Raw genomic sequence first — 17,866 nt, 5'->3', positions numbered from 1 at the left:
ATGCACAGTGGGAAGCCTTCTGCACCATTCAATATCAAATTGTACATGCAAGTTATTTGTAACAGAACATTGAAAAGTCAATGAAGATAAACCTGCTATGCAGCTCCTGTCAAAAAAGAAAAAAAAAAACCCAACATCTGAATCAATAGGACACTATCAGAATTGTCTTTCTCTGGTTTTATATAACCAAAAGCATGACCACACTATGAAATTTCCTCACTACTGCAACTGAAAAAAACATTGGATGAGGTTAGTAGGACTTGGTAGATTAGCCAACAGGTCAGAGAAGAATTAGATAAAAATCTTCTCATGAGTTGTATGATTATGGATCATGACATCATGAATCACATGACAAATGATGATCATGCTAAACAAATCCATCTGCTTAAGTCACTCTGCTATGTTTTAGTAGTATCCAAGGAGCAAAAACAAGCTAAGAAAAAGATGAACCTTTTGCTTACTAATCTTTTGCATATCTTTGTCATACCAAGCAACCTGATCACAATTGAATTCCATATTTCATTGTTCTTCAAAGATGGCAATATCAATTATAGATGATGTTAGAACCTGCAAATCTATTTATTGACTCCTGAGCTGTTATAGGTTCCAGATCCTGACCTTCCATCTTTGTGTTCCTTTATAAGTTCATTATCAAATGTGAGTATTGTTCCCACTTCCCAATTTTCTTCGTTCTTTCTGCTGGCTGCTTTGATTAGGAATCAGCACATGTTTACTAGCAGAGGTTTAAAGGAAAGAGTACAATTTCTAACATAAACATAGAGTACTCTGATTTATATATTTTGTGTTAGGTTTCAATAATAATGTTTAACATACCTGGAATAGGGAAGATTAGAATTCAAATTCTGCCTCAGGCAGTCACTAGTTGTGTGACCCTGGGCAAATCAGGTACTCTCTCTTTCAGCCAGTTGTCTTAGAAAAACATTGGAGATAATGATAGAATTTACATCAAAGGGTTGTTTGAAGATCAAAAGAGATAAACATGTGATATGCTTTAACAACCTTAAAATTGTTGCTATGATCATTTTTGTTGTTGATTGTTGTTGCTTTAAGTACACTTATTTTTCAGGGATAAAAATCTTTTCCCTAGTCCCTCTGCATCAATCCCTCATATAAGCAATGCTTATTTCCTCTTACAAAAATATATCTTCTCTTCCCCCAAAAAACTATAAAAGCAGTAACAATAGCAGCACCCCTTCAAAATAACCAGTGATTACAGCTGTAGTCATCTGAAACATTGAAGCATTTTTTCTTGCTCTCTAAATAGACCACTTTCCTAAACTACAAAAGTTTTATTAGGTATATTTGCTTCCATTTTTTTTCCAATCTTTACTTTCTTCCTCACTTTTGTCCATGACAGTATATTATAGTGCTCACATAACATTTTTCACAAGATATCTTCAAATTGATTTATTCTACTTATTTGGAATTTCTCTCCTCTCTTCTCTTCTCCCTTCTCCCTCTCTCTTACACATACACCTTGAATTTTCATTTTGCCTCCATCCATACCCTAGTTTCATTTTTGAGAAGGAAGTTCATTAATGATTTTCCTATATAATTTGTACCTATCCTCAGAACACTAAACCTATAAAAATATTAACTTTCCCTTCCCCTTTTGTTTAGAAACACCAAGTTAGCTGCCTTAAGAGATCTTAATAAACACAACATCCTTCATTAATAGGACAGATGGAGTTGATTAAGGTTATCAAAGACTTTGTAGACTAAGATGAAGACACCTGAATCATCTTTATTCTAGTTCCCTATCTGAACAAAAAGGAAGGATACTTTGTGAATAACAACCTTGCTGCCATTTCTATATAATCTTCAAGTTAACACAAGGGATATTACTCTTATTGTATACATGAAAAAAAACTAAGGCTTATAATGACTTGTGGTCACACATATAGACACAAAGGCTGGATTTGAATTTTTTTTTTTTAAGTAACACATTTTCAAATTCATTTGTTCTTACCCCATTGAACAAAAAAAGGAAAGAAAAAAGAAAAAATCAAACAGACAGAAAACGAGAAGTCTAAATGACTATTTAAAAAATGGTTATAACTCAAGGTAAATTTAGGGAAGCTATGTAAAGGTATTTCTAAAAATCAACGATTAGACTTATGACTCAGTGCTTACAAATGAATGTGTTCCCTGGATTGAAATAAGAATTATTTACATACCTAAGTAACATCCATCATTTTAGTATTTAACTTAATATACTTTGACATGGTAATAATTTTAATACCAATGATTTCAGTAAATTGTCTACCTCAAAGGGGCACTAAAATTATATAAAAACATGAATAAATTATTATGTAGAATAATTAGGCAAGTCGTTTCCCAATTTCAAAGGTTATTTTCTTGAGAGAGGTTAGTTAGATTAAAATAGTCATATAGTCTTTTAGAATGGGATTTGCAATTAGGAGTTGGATTCCAATCTCAACTCTTTTTATTTTTTGTTTATATCTGTATCCTAAGTGCTTAGCACACTGCTAGCACTTAATATTCATGTTCTCTGCCTATGTCTGTTTCTTTCTCCTGCTCTCCCCCCATCCCATCTCTCTATCTTTTTCATTAATGTTTTATGTGACCTTGATCAAATCACTTAAATATTGTTATTTCTTCTTTATAATCTGTAACATGGCTATAAAAATATCTTCCCTGTCTACTTCAAAGGGTTGTTGTAAAGATAATGCATGTTAAACTATTTAAAAGCATTTAGAGCAAAAAAAGAATAAGTAGGGTTTAACTTAGTAACAAGAACTTGCAAAAGGTCCAATATTGGAGGAAAAAGTATGCAAAGATAAGAATGAGAATAATAAATAGTAACTGTATTGTTCTTTAAGACTTTATCAGTTTCTTTATAAGGTCCTATAAATTCTTTAAGACTAATAAAAATATTATCATATTTTATCTTCAGAACAACTCTGTAAGGTGACTGCTATTATTAATAACTCCATCTTTCAGATGCAGACTGAAACCCTGAAGGTTAAGTGAATTCCTCAGGACTATAGAATTAACAAATGATTTAGAAAGATTTGAACCCAAGACTTTCTGACTTAAAGCATCTAAGCACTGAGCTAGCTGCTAATGAAATGGAGAAGGTGTGGTTAGACTAGAGTTAATAAGAAACAAAACATGGAGTTTTTCAAAGTAAAATAGAAGTTTAATTTGTATCAAATATAAATTATGATACTCATAAAAGATAACACAATCTTCATTTTTCTCTGCATCAATTTCAGGATAGTGTTCATAATGAGGAAGGCAATAATACAACTGTATTTAGTTTTAGTCAATTTATCAATGATCAGAGCCCATCTGAAGTACTGTGTTCAGTTCTGATTATTATATAACAAAATCTTCCTCAAATTTATAGGGGAATTCAAATAAAATAATACATGTAAGATTCTTTTTTTCTTCTTCTTCTTGGACAAGGCCCCAATTTATTGATAATTACTTAAATATCACAATATCACCACACACAGACATCTAAATAACTTTCATATACAAACATTGTTTTAGTTGTCATGTAGTCCCAACTACTGGGAACATGTGAAATACATGTAAAGTTCTATGTAAATGTTAATGATGATGATAATGATGACATATTTGTTTTGGAAAGGGTTCTTGGTAAAATATGGATTAATGTTTGTGACTTGAGCAAGTTAAATTACCCAAATTACAAGTTACTCATGTAACTTAGCAAGTTATGTTCTTTGGACCTTGGGTATTAGATTAGGTAGCCTCTGAGATATTTATTACTAGAATCTGTTGTAATTTTAAGTCAAGTTCCATTTGCTCCATGTAAGTTACAACTTTGAGTATAAATAGTTTATCTATTTGACTTATGACTTGACTAGATTAATTGGCTGTAATTGCCTGGTTAATAAAATGCAGAATCTGATTTTGTGATTATTCCTTTGGATTAGAAGTCCCATACTATTTTTCCCCCCAATGAGCCAAACTGATTTTGATGATTCTATTAAAAGAAAACTTTGTGTATAGTAAAGGTTGTTTGCTAATTGTGCAACTTGACACATTCCAGTTAATCTCCCTGTGTCTCAGTTACCTCATGTGTAAAATGAGGAAGTTGGATTAGATAATCTGTATGTTCCTTCTAGCTCTAAAATTCCATTGAAGGATTCTAGTAAACACAAACTTGGAACTGAGAAGAGATTATTTCAAATACATAAGATGACATAAAATTATAATTTTCATAGAATCTCAGAATAATGAATATCTTAGAGGAAACCTAATCCAACACATAATTTTTTGGAATAACACCCAACCTCAGTTCATTAAAAAGTAATTTATGCTTATAGTCATACTAATGTACTTGAAAAGATTCCTAAGAAATTAATAAACTCAACAAAGAAAGAATTTATCAATCTAGCTGCTGGCAAGTTATTTGCTTAGTTATGATATCAAAGATATAATAGCAAATAGATACTAAAATTTGATTCACTCACAAGAGTAAGATGACTAAACAACTAGAAAAGAAATAGATCTTTACTTACTTAGACTTTACAATCTAATCTAATTAAGACCTTTTTGGCACACTTAAAAAACAAATTTTTTTTTGCCCTTATATAGAAATATAAAATGTAAAAAAAGTTCTTAAGTTTTTCAACTATTGATGCCAAACATTTTGTGGAAAAGGCCAATATATGCTCAATCAGATCCTTTAAAAATAAAAATTTGTCCACATTCCTTTTCAAAGTACAGCTGGGACATTGAAACTTGCACTTAAAATTTTCTAATTCCTTAGTTTAAAACTTGAGTTTAGCAATTATGTTTTAAAACAATTCCTTAAATTCTCATTTATTAAGTGGAAGAGGGTAAAAAAAAATGAAGAGGCCAAAAAAAAGTAAAAAAGGTTAAGCCTTATTTATGGATTCAGATAGGGTAAATGAAAAAAAAAAAAAAAACTCTTAATATATTGCCAAACTAGACAAGAACATTATTTCACATGGGTAACACAGAAAAGTTCTTTAACCCTACCTTTTTACATTTACCCCAGTATTAAATTGAGAGCATGGAAAATGAATAATCATTTGCAACAACAAAGATAAGGACTGATCCACAATTCAATGAATAAGCTGCTGTCAATCATATTAACTTATAATAACTTATAGCTTCATGTTGGTTTGGTGAATAGAGGTTTTCTGGGATAAAGAAATTTCATTTTGTGAACTTATTTAATAGAGGTCTACAAAAAGGAATGAAGCTTCCTTTGTATCAGTCTCACAGACTTTTCTTTCAATTGAATTCTTTAATCTCATCTTAAAATTCCAGTATATCCTTCTGTGATGATCCACTCTACAATACCACGTTCTTTGTGTTTAAAAGATGTTGGTCACAATTTTTCAAGAATTGCATTTGTAGACACATGACAAAATTTTAAATTATCAATGATATGAAAAAAATGATTCAATAAGACTCAGCATTATGGAATTTGCATTGGCCATCTGCCATTTTATTTACAACAGATACATCTTCAGAATGTAGATGACTGAATCTGAATCTATGTATTCTTTATAATTCAACTGAAAAAGATGTAAATTATTTCTACTACATGATTACTAAATAAGGAATTATGAAAGATGGTTGTCATCTGATTTCATAGATATGTTAATCAATTAAATTTAATTTAAAGTAGCAGAAATCAAGGACTAATCAAGCAACAGATATGAGGCTGATGCATATAGTTAACTCTATCCCTTTTTTTTTTTCATTTAGATTATTACAAAGAGATAAGAAAACCACAAATTCAATTTATACTGAATGTGTTTTTATGGTATGAATGAGGGAAAAAAAACCCAATTCATTTTCACTAAGATCGAGATGACCAAATTTAATAACTTTGTTTCTGCCAGAATTTCTAACATTCAAAATAATGAATTTTTTTAAAAAGACAATTCTGAATTCATTATTAAAGTTTTCAGTATTCAGTGCCATAAAGATATATCACAAGGATTATCTTGTCTTCTGATCTAAGAAGATTATGGGATAAATGATTCACAATCCACTCCAGTAAAATGAAATTGAGTTTTAAGAGAAGGCTGTGATTGCTTACATTATCAACTTCTCATCTTGGTAAAGGGAAGGGGAATGCATATGTCTAATAGAAGTGTGTATATAAGAGATGAACTTTATGGCAGTGATACATCATTATTTTTCTATTAAAGTACTTACTGTTCACTTTACAAATCCTGAGATCTCTTGTTCTTTATCCTTTCTTCAGTGTTGCACTTTACTAAAAAGAAAAACATCATTTAAAGATGTTAGCTGAAGAAAACATTTTTAATAATAATTTCAAAATGCCATTTTCCTTGTATAATTTGTTTTTTTATTTAAAAGTATATCTATAGCTGTAAGGTTCCATTCCTCCACCCATCCCCAAGGGAATATTGTAAATGGGAAATATATATGCACATACACATACATGCATATATTTTATGTACATTATACAGACATTTGAGGTTCATATATGTGTGTGCATATTAATATAGATTCAAATTACATATGTCTATATATTTCTTATTTTAAATTTAGTTAATATTTGATCAATTACTAAGTATTATCTCCAAGTAATTATAGCCTTTCAAGAAAGGTATTATAAAAGTACTGGTTAACACAAGGTGAAGTATGTTATTATGGAGCATAACTAAGTTGCATAAATCAACCTATTCTGCATCCCATACAGATTTTGCAATTTGGTATTTTTTTTTTTTACTTAGCTGGTGAGTATCTAAATATATAATCCTTTGTACATTTCCCAAAGCAGGTGAATTCTCCCAGTTGGATATTTTGAACACAACTTAATTCTCTACAGAAATTCTGAAGCATGGAGATTTTCTTTTAAAATTACATTTAGACCTTTCTGTAGAAATATCTAAAGTAACTACTCAGACAGAGATAAAAAATTGCCTTTTAAAATGTAGTTAATAATGAATGTGGCAAAACCATTCTATTTATTCAATCCAGGATTTATTCAATTGAGTAATATATATATATATATGTATATATATGCACATATATATATATATATATATATATAGTTCTATTGATAATCTACAAAGCCCCATATTGAACTTTCAGAAATTTCTACTCATTCATCAAAAACATTATGAAACATTCTTTTATATATAACACTAAAATATACACATATGCACAAATGCATATATGCATATATTAAAACTAATAACAAAATGTATACATAAAACATTATAAAGACAAATATATGAATAGCTATACTAAGGAAGTATAATATATAGCATAAGTGCAAAATTATGTAATAGTTTTAAATAATGACAAATTAGTTAAAACTATAGAGATCAGTTCTTTGAAGTGGTGGTGTTTGAGATGTATCTTTAAGAAAAACAGAAAATATAAAATAGGTACATGCAAATTTTGATTTTAGAAAACCAGCCATAAAATCACAGGATAGGAGAGGCAGCATATGAAAATATGTCATGTGATCAAAAACTTTACTGCAAGTGCATTTACAAGCTCATCATGAGCTTGTATGAGCTCATCATGAGCTGACAATATGGTACCAAAAATCTCATATAATATTCAGGTACATTAGTGAAAATAATCTGAAAAAGTCAAATGAAATCAACAAGCTTTTACTCTGGTACTTGGTATGAATCAAACTGACAAATATTGGAATCCAAATCTAAGCCAAAGAAAGAAAACCTTAGCTTTTAAGGGGCTTACAGTCTAAAGGATTAAACAATTATAAAGAATTTGAAAAGGAGGAAAGGGAGGAACATAACTGACAGGAGAAAGTCAGGAATGGAGTACAGAGAGGAATAAAGGACTAAGCCTGGCTAGTCTGGGTACTTTTCTTAAAAATGGAGTTTCCAAGAAAAATTCACCAATCAGAAGAAAGGACTACATAGGCAGAATGATTTTCCAGGGCAAGAGGGCTACTGCATAATGATAGAGAAAGAAATTCAGCAAGTCAGGAGTAGAACTAGAGAGGTAAGAAGGGAAAAACATGGCTGGCCTGCATAATTTCCTCAAAATGTAAGTTGTGGGAAAAAGTATCAGGGAGTAGCTAATATTTCAGTACACTGTCCTGGTCAGATAATATCTACGGTGGAATGTTCTCTTGTTTTTGCTAAATTTTAGCATAGATTCTGGATCCCTCTAGAGGATGGTTATCAGAAGATTAAAGGAATGAAGTATATGTCCAACAAGGTGCTAGATATATTTAAACAAGAGAAAAGAAGACATAGAAAGGTTAAGAAAATTATGTTTGATTTTGAAGGAGAGTTATATACAAGGTATTCTATGTTAGGGAACAGAAATGGAATAAATGGAATTTGCAGATAGGGAGTATGAGACTTCATCTAAAGGAGAAAAAATCCCTTCCTAGAAATTATCCAAAAGTAGAATGGACCCAAGATGGTAGATTCTACTTTCTGGAAGTTTTCAAGCAGGGTCTGGATAACCACTTACAAGTGATACTTTTAGGGGTTTCATAAATAAGTACTAATTGTCCTCTCTGGAGTTATTTATTAAGATGCTAGTGCGATGACCTCCAATATTTTCCTTATATATCTTGTTTGTACATAATTGTCTGAATGCTGTCTCCCCCAATAGAATGCAAGTTCCTTGAAATTAGGGATTTTTTTGCTTTTCTTTAAATCCTTAATGTTTAATAGACTATTTGGAACATGTAGGCACTTAATTGTTTTCTTATTGACTGAAATTACACTGTTCTATGAAGGAGTACGATTGTAATTTATGGTAGTGGTTGCAGCATAGGACATTGGATAGCCTGAGCAAAGGCATGGAGAAGTTCTGGATATATTCATAGGATCCTAATTCTAAAGCTGGAAGATTTCTCAGAGGACAGCTAGTCTCATCCATTTATTGTACAAATAAAGTAAAGTGAGGCCTAGGGAGGCTCTTTGACAGGCAAGATTAGGTTACTAGCTAATACAAACAATAACAGAAACAGAATTTGAATCCAGGTTTTCTCATATCACCAATGCTTTTTCCACTGTCTCCCAATGGGAAAAAAAAAGAAATTTAGCTCTCTGGAGTATACAGTGAAAATAACATTGTTGGAAGTCAGATGAGCAAGATTTACACCACCTTCCTTCTCTGAATTGTCTCAACTATAAAACTGACTAAACAGTTCATAGGGAAGGTTTGGGAAAGTGCTTTTGAATTTATTAAGTATTATGTAATTGTGGCTTATGCATCATCAGAGAACTAAAAGAGCAAAAAATGTAAATGTCCTAAAAGGAGAAAAAACCAGTGGACAGCCATCTGCTCTTCCCTGTGGAAAGCTGGACTCTGGCCCAAATCATTCTGACCTAAGGTGAGTTTTTACTTCATCTAGACAAGAATGCAGCCTTTACCTCACTTTCCGACTATCAGCATCAAAAAAACAAACCAAAACAAAACAAAACAAAAACAACAGTATATAGTTTCTTATTCCTTTTAGCTTTTGACTTGAAGACTCATTATGATGGGTACTCAATAACTTTCAAAGGAACCACCACTACCTTTTTTGGTTAGCTCTAAATTATATTAGAGCGAACTTTTTGTCTTTCTCACATGAAATGATTTTATCTAACTGAAGATAGACATTGTAGACTCATTTTCCAGCCTAAATATCTTATTTCATCAAAGGGTTCTCATCTCAAGGATGATCTCAAGATCCTTTATCATCATGGTTAATCTTTTCTACATAATACATCAATGTATCTCAACCAGGGTGGTGTTGATGGTAAGGATAGAGATGGAGGAACTTATGTAAAAAGACATAATGGAGTTAGCTTAGAAACACTGGATGTGATAGGAGAATGAGAAAAGTTTAAAAAAAAGAGGAATGACTTCAGAGATTTCTGAACTTGGAGTGACAGGACCTGAGTTCAAATCTCAATTCTACAACTTATTATAATGAAGCAAATGCCGTTATCTTTCTAGATCTTTATTTTCTTCACCCTAAAATGTACAGAACATGTGATTGGGTAAATCTTATTTCATTAAAATGTACTGTTCATCTTTTTCTTTTCCAAATATGCATCTCACTGTAAGTTAGGGAAGAGAAGTGTTTTATTTGGAACAATAATAGGAAATAAACATTTACAAGAAATTAAAAATAAAAAGGTGGAAAAGAAATTGCCTGGCAGAAGTAAAACAATGGAACAGTAGCGAGAGAGTGATAGCAGTAGTAGTAGTGACCATTTGTAAAGCAAGCTAAGAAGTTTCAAATAATGATTAACTTTTTTTCTAGAACAAAATAGTTTGGTAGGGAAAACATATGGAAAAATACCAAAAAAGAGAGAAAAGAGTCTTGCTCACCCCTTGGAAAAAATATTTTATTACTTGGGCTACTAGAGTTGTAACCAAGGTTGGATGATCAGAACTTTGTTCCAGCCTAACATTTAGTGGAGGTTGATAATGCCTTATGTCCTTCTGTAGCTTAGAAACAACTGAACTTAGCCCCCAGGTAGCAAAAATAATTAGTTCAAATAGGAAACTAACAGATGGTATGTCCTTCCTCTACCCCAGGTGAGCACCTCCTAGAGGGAACTTTTAAAATCCAGGCACAAAAAGAGTTAGTTGGAATAATTCTGAGTGCCACCATTACTAAACAAATAATGACATCTCTTGAGTGTCGCTATGTTCAACTCCTGTGGAAATTCTCCATAATTTGATTTCCTTCTTTCCCTCAACTATGACTCCCAAATAGAGAAAAGAAGCTGTAATTATATTTCAAACTGGGATAAGACAATGTTCATTTTGACCTTAAATAAACAAATTGAGGAAAAGGAGAAAAAATTCTAAACAAACACATCTTGCAGTTGAAAAGTTGATTCTGAGTGAAAATAATAGAGTTAACTATTCCATATCATATATCATACATGTCTAATGTGACATTAAAGGGGAAGGGCAATTCATTGTAATGCAACAGTTAATATCATAGCTATTCAGGCATTGTTTTTAAATGGATGCCAACACTAGAAATGAGTTATCTCACCAAGATGAGGTATCAAGATAAGAAGGATTTGTGACATCTAATGTACCTCTTCACCCTGTAAAAGAGTAGTTGGGGCTATAAATTCTTATTCCCTAACTTCCCCATATTCAACATTAGCTACTTAAGGGTTTGAACATAACCAACATAACCATCTTAAAAAGAACCAAGTCAAAATCTTCATTTAAAGCAATAAAAGTTAAGTCCTCCCCAAATATCCACATACTAAATTCTTCTAAACTGTTAGAGGTCAAGAATTTCTGATCTTGTTTGACATGACATCAAGTTATAAATTTAACAATAATATTATACACATATACTATTTATTTATATATTATTTATGTATATATCTTACATATATTTTATATTTATCATTTATTACACATTATATTTATCATGTATTACACAAATGTACTGTGTTCACACACATGATATAAAGCACTGAATAAGTAATTATTCTTAAATTTCTTTTTAGGTTGGCAGAAAGATGTAAAAATAGAATAAAAAAATCAACGGAATTACAAATACTAACCTTTAATAATGTGATGACAATTGGCATACCATGATGCTTTTAGAAATTCTTACAAAGTTTTAGTATTATTTTCCATATGGGCTTTAAAATGTTGAAGTGTCTTAGTAGAATGTCTATGAAATGAAAACTTTATTTCCAAAGGTTCAATTGATTCATGACGGGACTTGAAAGATCTGACTTTATGTCAGTGTTTCTTGAAAGTCAACAATTTTCTGGTAAAATCAATAAAACTTGTAATATTATTTTTAGAAAACCCCACTAACAACTACATAGTAGACTACTTCCTAGAATTATTTAGTTTTATTAACCATCATATATACATATACATATTTGTATATGTTCATCTTTATCATTGAATTTCCTATAAAATACTAATACATCATTTTAATAAATGACACCTACTAGTAAACACTACTCAGTTTCTGGGCATCAATATTAAATTAATATCTAGCATGCTTTATTCCAGTCAACCTAGACTTCTTAATGTTTCTCTTATATGTCATTCTATTTGTTACCTTTTATCTTTGAAATGACTATTCCTCATTCCTGGAACGCCCTCTCTTTTCACTTTGGAAATGCTGTGTTTCCTTTAAACCTTAACTGAAGTTTCAGCATGAGGTTTTACTTGGTCCTCCCAGCTGCAACTGCCTCTCCATGAAGGTTATCCCTTATACATTTTGCATGATTTGTAAATAATAAGCATAATTAGAATTTGCACAATCCTTTAAGGTTTGCAAAATGCCTTACAAGTATTATTTCATTTAGTCCTCACACAACCCTCTGTGTTAGATGCCATGATTATTCCCATTTTATGCATGATGACAAAGAGAATGAAAAAAGGTTAAGTAGTTTGCTTAAGATCATATAGCTGCTAGTTAGCATCCGAAATAGGATTTCAACTCAGGTTGTGCATTAAGCCAATTTAACTGCTATATATGTATATTGTCTTCATTAACAGAACATAAGCTCCTTAAAGTCAGAGGCTTTAATTTTTTCCCCCATATTTATATTTCCCAGAGCCTGGTAAATAACAGATATTTCAATTTTTATTGATTGATTGTACCCCTTCCTCAAAAAAAAATTCATCTTTATAAAGCCCTCTCTAAAGTTTATTTTTAAAGTTTCCATTTAAAAAGGAAGAAAACAATCATTCTCTTGTAATTAATTTATTATAACTTATCAAGGGACCAGTTTTCTGAAGGGATAAGGTCAAATAATTAAACATTTTTCAGGACTTGCAAGGCCATCTTTTGGGAGTTAATTTCATTTCTCTTTTACATGGGCATCTATCAAAAGGATGGATAGGTAGACTTGTTCTGCTATAGGGAACACATAGCTATTCCATTTGTTTATTGAATATAAATATGCAGGGTTTTTTCCCATTTGCCACAGAATCTCTCAAACTTATAATGACTTTTTTTTTCAAAAGATATCTGTGACAATACTTAGGTTTATCTCATACCTCTGACATTCAGGTGACTTTGCAGTCATTCATTCCATAGTATTGGTGGGGCACAGATTATATCCATCAGGATCACTATGTTTTTTATGTCTTTTCATAAAAATATTTTATTATTAATTTACTCAGATATTCATATTTTTCATAAACTATCATATGCATCCATTGTCAATAATGCAGATGGAGCCTTAAAATTCCCACACCTATTCTTAGAACCAGACGCAACACAAAAATAACAGAAAATTACTCTGAGACTCAGGGATTATTGATGTTTCTACAGAAGCTAAAATGTAAACCTCTGATACTAGAACTCCAAATCATAATTCTATTCACAGAATTAAGCATGGAATAGAATAGAATATGGGAGGCTTAGACATATTTTTAATTTCATTTTTTCTGAAATTTTAAAACATATTAATACACTTAATACAACTAAACTTTGTTCTTCAAAAGAATATAAATAATTTTAAAGGGATATAACAACCGATGCTTACAGCCAAACTTTCCTTTCCAACATTTCAATGATTTCATTTTAATTGAATTATTGATTTTAGCTAAGCTTTAACTAAGTCATAGCACAGAGCTAAATATCTGTTTAGCATTGGATTTCCAGCATACACTGTGAGTGCCTAAGTGATTACCTTAGACCCAGACGGACAACCGAATCATAAGTATTAGGTTTGTCAGTTACAATAACAAAAAATGTAAATTATTGATGAACTCAGAGTTGCCTCTCTTGGATACTCCTTGATTGAGACTGGAAACCTCTTGGTTTTAGCAAAGCTATGAAGTGAGCCAATTCCTCAGCCCAGGTGGCATTAATCCATAGGGATTTCATTAAATCTTTTGGCTTAAATTCTTATTCTTGGAACAGCAGTCAGCAGACAGAGATTACATTAAAAGCTGGCCCTATTCAGGTCACTACTTCCTGAACTTAGGCCTTTAATCACAAAACAAACCTTGTATTTCTACACTGCTATACAATGGGGTTACAATTAAATGTGTCTGCATTATTTCTTATGAACATTAGTAAGAGTACAAAACATTTTCCAGTTTAATTGCTGAACAATAATGATAGATAAATAGTGATAATATTAGAGAGGAAGAGAAAGCAAAGAATTAAAATTATGAAGAAACTTCTGTTATTCTGAAAGTGATACTCACCAGTTATACTGAAAAGTGTGTAAATAATGAAATAATGGAACCTAGTGAAAATAATGGAACATAAAGTTCTGAGAAAAGTAGTGAGATACATTAAAAGTGCATCTTACTCTTTGTCTTATAATGTCCTGTTAGCTTCTTTGAAATTGAAAAACAATTAGGAGGCTTACATCTCAGAAAATCTTCTTGATAAGGCCAAGGCAAATATTTACTAACAAAGACTGAAATGAAAAGAGAGAGAGAGAGAGAGAGAGAGAGAGAGAGAGAGAGAGAGAGAGAGAGAGAGAGAGAGAGAGAGAGAGAGAGCGCACAAGAATTCATTCCTATTTTACAATCATGCCTTCTATAATGTAAAATATTAAATTATTTACCATCTAGTCATTTTGTACCTGTGACAAGACACAATTTTTACATGCTATTTAATGTTTCCATATTGATATGATCTTACCCCATCTTAAAACAGACCAGTTGACACAAAAATCAAAGTAAACGACCACATAAAAGAGAACAAAGATGACCCTGTCAGTATTTTTAGCAGCTATAAACAAAGAGAAATTTGGACAAGTTGTCAACAAAGGAAAGATTTTTATTTTATTGCCATTTCTAAGTGAAGTCTTAACAAGGGAAAAACAATCACCACCACAATGAGGCAGAACGAACTAAAAAATAATTAATCTCTGAACCAATTGAAAATACATGGCAGTCAAAGGCCACAAAAGTTTAGAGTGAATTTATAAAACATTAAAGTATTGCCTTAAAAATAATGAGAAGGAATGGAAGTGAAATAAGTTTATAGCTGGGATCTTGACTTAAGAAGTAACTAAGCCAGATCATTCAAAGAAAATCTATTTATACTGTAGATGAAACCATAAGGAGGTCTGTAATAGATGTAAAACACAATGAATGTGCCATAACATTATCTACTTTCATCAGTCAAAATTGGAACCACACAGTAGACTCTAAAAGCTCAGCATCTAAAATGTGGTTTGAGGACTGATAGACCTACAGAATTAGTACTTCAGTTGAGCCCAGACTACCGCATTAAATGTCATGGAAGATATTCTATGGAAAGATCAAATAGAAGAATTCCCTAAGGATGTGTGAAGGTTTTCCAAATAGTTGTATTTGTATCAAACTCCAGCATATTAAAGTCTCCTCAATAAATCACTTCAGAGTAAAAACAAAACAAAACATTCATACTGGACAAAGTAGGTGGATACAAAACACACATTGATAAGACTGTGATATATCTATAGAGGAGTCAGGGGTTCTGTTCCTGACTTTGATACACTAGTGCCATGAAATTAGGGAAAAAAATCACTTTCACTTCCATGTCTAAAAAAGATGGGAAGAGGGGCTAGAATGGCTACTCTGTCTTTATAATTCTTTTAGTTTTAAAATTCTATGGTCCTGTAAATAATATAATTAATATTTTTGATTCTCCTAAGGTACAATGACTATTTGTGAATTCCACAGAAAGAGATAACTGAGGTAAATGGAAAGTGTCATTAAGAGAGTAACAAAAATATCTAGAATATTATAAAATAATTTATAGAAAACACTAAAAGAGGACATATTAAAAATCAAAAACCTATAGAGTATAAATTGAAAGATAAAAAAATAAAAGAACATCCACAAGTGACAATATTTTTGCATATGTGAAGAGTTATTTTAAAATATATTATCAATATAAAGATGTTTATGCAGAAGAGATTAGAGGAACCTTAAGCTTATTCTTCCACTATAGTCAAAAAAGAGTTAGCTCTCCTAACTATTTCAGTCCTAGATTCTACTTTATCAGGAAGGTAGCATGTTCAGGAAAATAAAAGTCCAAAGTAATTGCAAAATTGACAGAAAGAACTGGCATTAAAGGCTTGCAAAACATGTTCTGTTGTTTATCTCATTTAATCTTCAATATAACCTGATTAGTAAGTGCAATTTTTATCCTAATTTTGCTGCTGAGAAAACTGAGACTGAAAGAGGTTAAGCAACTTGAGCAGCTATCTTACACAATGAATAAATATCTCAAGCAGGATTTGAACTCAGGTATTTCCAAACTGCTTAAAAAGACTTATTAAGATAGATATGAAATTTAGCTTTCCTAGTTTGTAGAAAAGATTCCTCAAGTATTGGGATTAGGGCCAAGTCCAGGCTTAGCATCTCTTACAAAGCCTTTTCTGTTGCAATCAACTTGGAAGAACATTTCTAGTACATGAAATCTAGTATGATTGAGAGTAAGGAATTGATTGTTCAATATTTGGAAGAAGTTTCTTTACAGAATTGTATCTTGGCTTTTTTCAACAATATAGTGATTCAAGGGCAATTCCAATTGACTTGGGATGGAAAATGCCATCCACACCCAGAAAAAGAAAACTATCTAGACTGAATGTGGATCAAAGCATAGTATTTTCACCTTTTATGTTGTTCTTGGATTTTTGGGGGGGTTTTTTTGCTTGTATTTCTCCTTTCTCATGTTTTTCCCCTTTTGAGTCGATTTTTCTTGTACAACATGACAAATATGAAAATATGTTTAAAAGAATTGCATATATTTAACTTATATGAAATTGCTTGATATCTTGGGGAGAAGGGAGCTAAGGGAGAGAGGAAGAAAAATTTGGAACACAAAGTTTTATAAAAATTAATGTTGGAAAATATTTTACATGTATTTGGAAAATGAAATATTATTAAAAAGAATTGTATTGACATCAGAAATGCCTGAGGTCAAGACTTGAGAAGTAACACACTTGTTTCCAATCTAGGAAAAATTAGGGCAGAGGGATGGTTAAGTACTGGAGTATATTTGTTCCTGGGTCTTCCTTTCTTTGAAGTCTTCATGTAAAGACTGAATAACCACTTGTTGTTTATGATATAATGGGGTGGATGGACTAGATTAAATGAACACTGAAATCCCTTCCAATGCTCAAATTTTGGGCTTCAGTGATTTTTATTAGCTTTTGCAACTCCCTATCTTCCATGGGTTAAAACTTCAAATTTTTGGAGAGGAGGGTTAACTACAATGCATTTTTCCATTTTAAGATTATATTATTTTTCTAATTACATACAAGGATGGTTTTCGATGTTCATTTTTGTAAGATTTGGGGTTCCAAATTTTTTTTCTTCCTCCCCCTTCTTCATGTTAACAAGCATTTTGATACAGGTCATATATGTACATTCATTTTTAACATATTTTTCATATGACTCATGTTGAAAAACCAGAACAAAAGTGAAAAACCATAAGAAAGAAAAAAAGATGAAAATAATATGCTTCAATCCACATGCAGTGTCAATAGTTCTTTCTTTGGATGTGGATGACATTTTTCATCCTAAGTTATTGGAATTCTCTTTTATCACTGAATTGCTGAGAAGAGTTAAGTCTCTCACATTTGATTGTCACACAATCTTGCTGCTGCTGTGTACAATGCTTTCTTGGTTCTGCTTATTTGACTCAGTATCAATTCATGTAAGTCTTTCCATGCTTTTTTGCAGTCTGTTCATTTCTTATATAGCAATAATATTTCATTACATTCATATATCATAACTTATTCAACCATTTCTCAACTGATGGATATCCAGTTGATTTCTAATTCCTCACAAAAAGAGCTGCAACAAACATTTTTGCCTATGTGGGTTAAACCTTCAAATTTTATACCATATGCCCTTCACCCAGACTTAAGAAATTCCACTGTCAGGG

The 17,866-nt window shown here is 31.4% G+C and overlaps 1 protein-coding gene across 9 annotated transcripts in view; it reads right to left on the bottom strand.

The window, feature by feature from the left end:
- SYT1 (synaptotagmin 1) overlaps nt 1-17,866 on the bottom strand; it is a 662,757-nt gene that overhangs the window by 433,470 nt on the left and 211,421 nt on the right. For all 9 annotated transcript variants that reach the window (XM_074270846.1, XM_074270847.1, XM_074270840.1 and 6 more), the window contains one exon: nt 6,214-6,274. The gene's annotated coding sequence lies outside the window, so the exon portion shown is untranslated. The remainder of the gene's footprint in view (nt 1-6,213; nt 6,275-17,866) is intronic.

This window comes from Sminthopsis crassicaudata, chromosome 5 (assembly GCF_048593235.1).
Source record: "Sminthopsis crassicaudata isolate SCR6 chromosome 5, ASM4859323v1, whole genome shotgun sequence".
Classification (NCBI taxonomy): Eukaryota; Metazoa; Chordata; class Mammalia; order Dasyuromorphia; family Dasyuridae; genus Sminthopsis; species Sminthopsis crassicaudata.
This window is presented reverse-complemented; position numbering and strand designations above follow the sequence as displayed.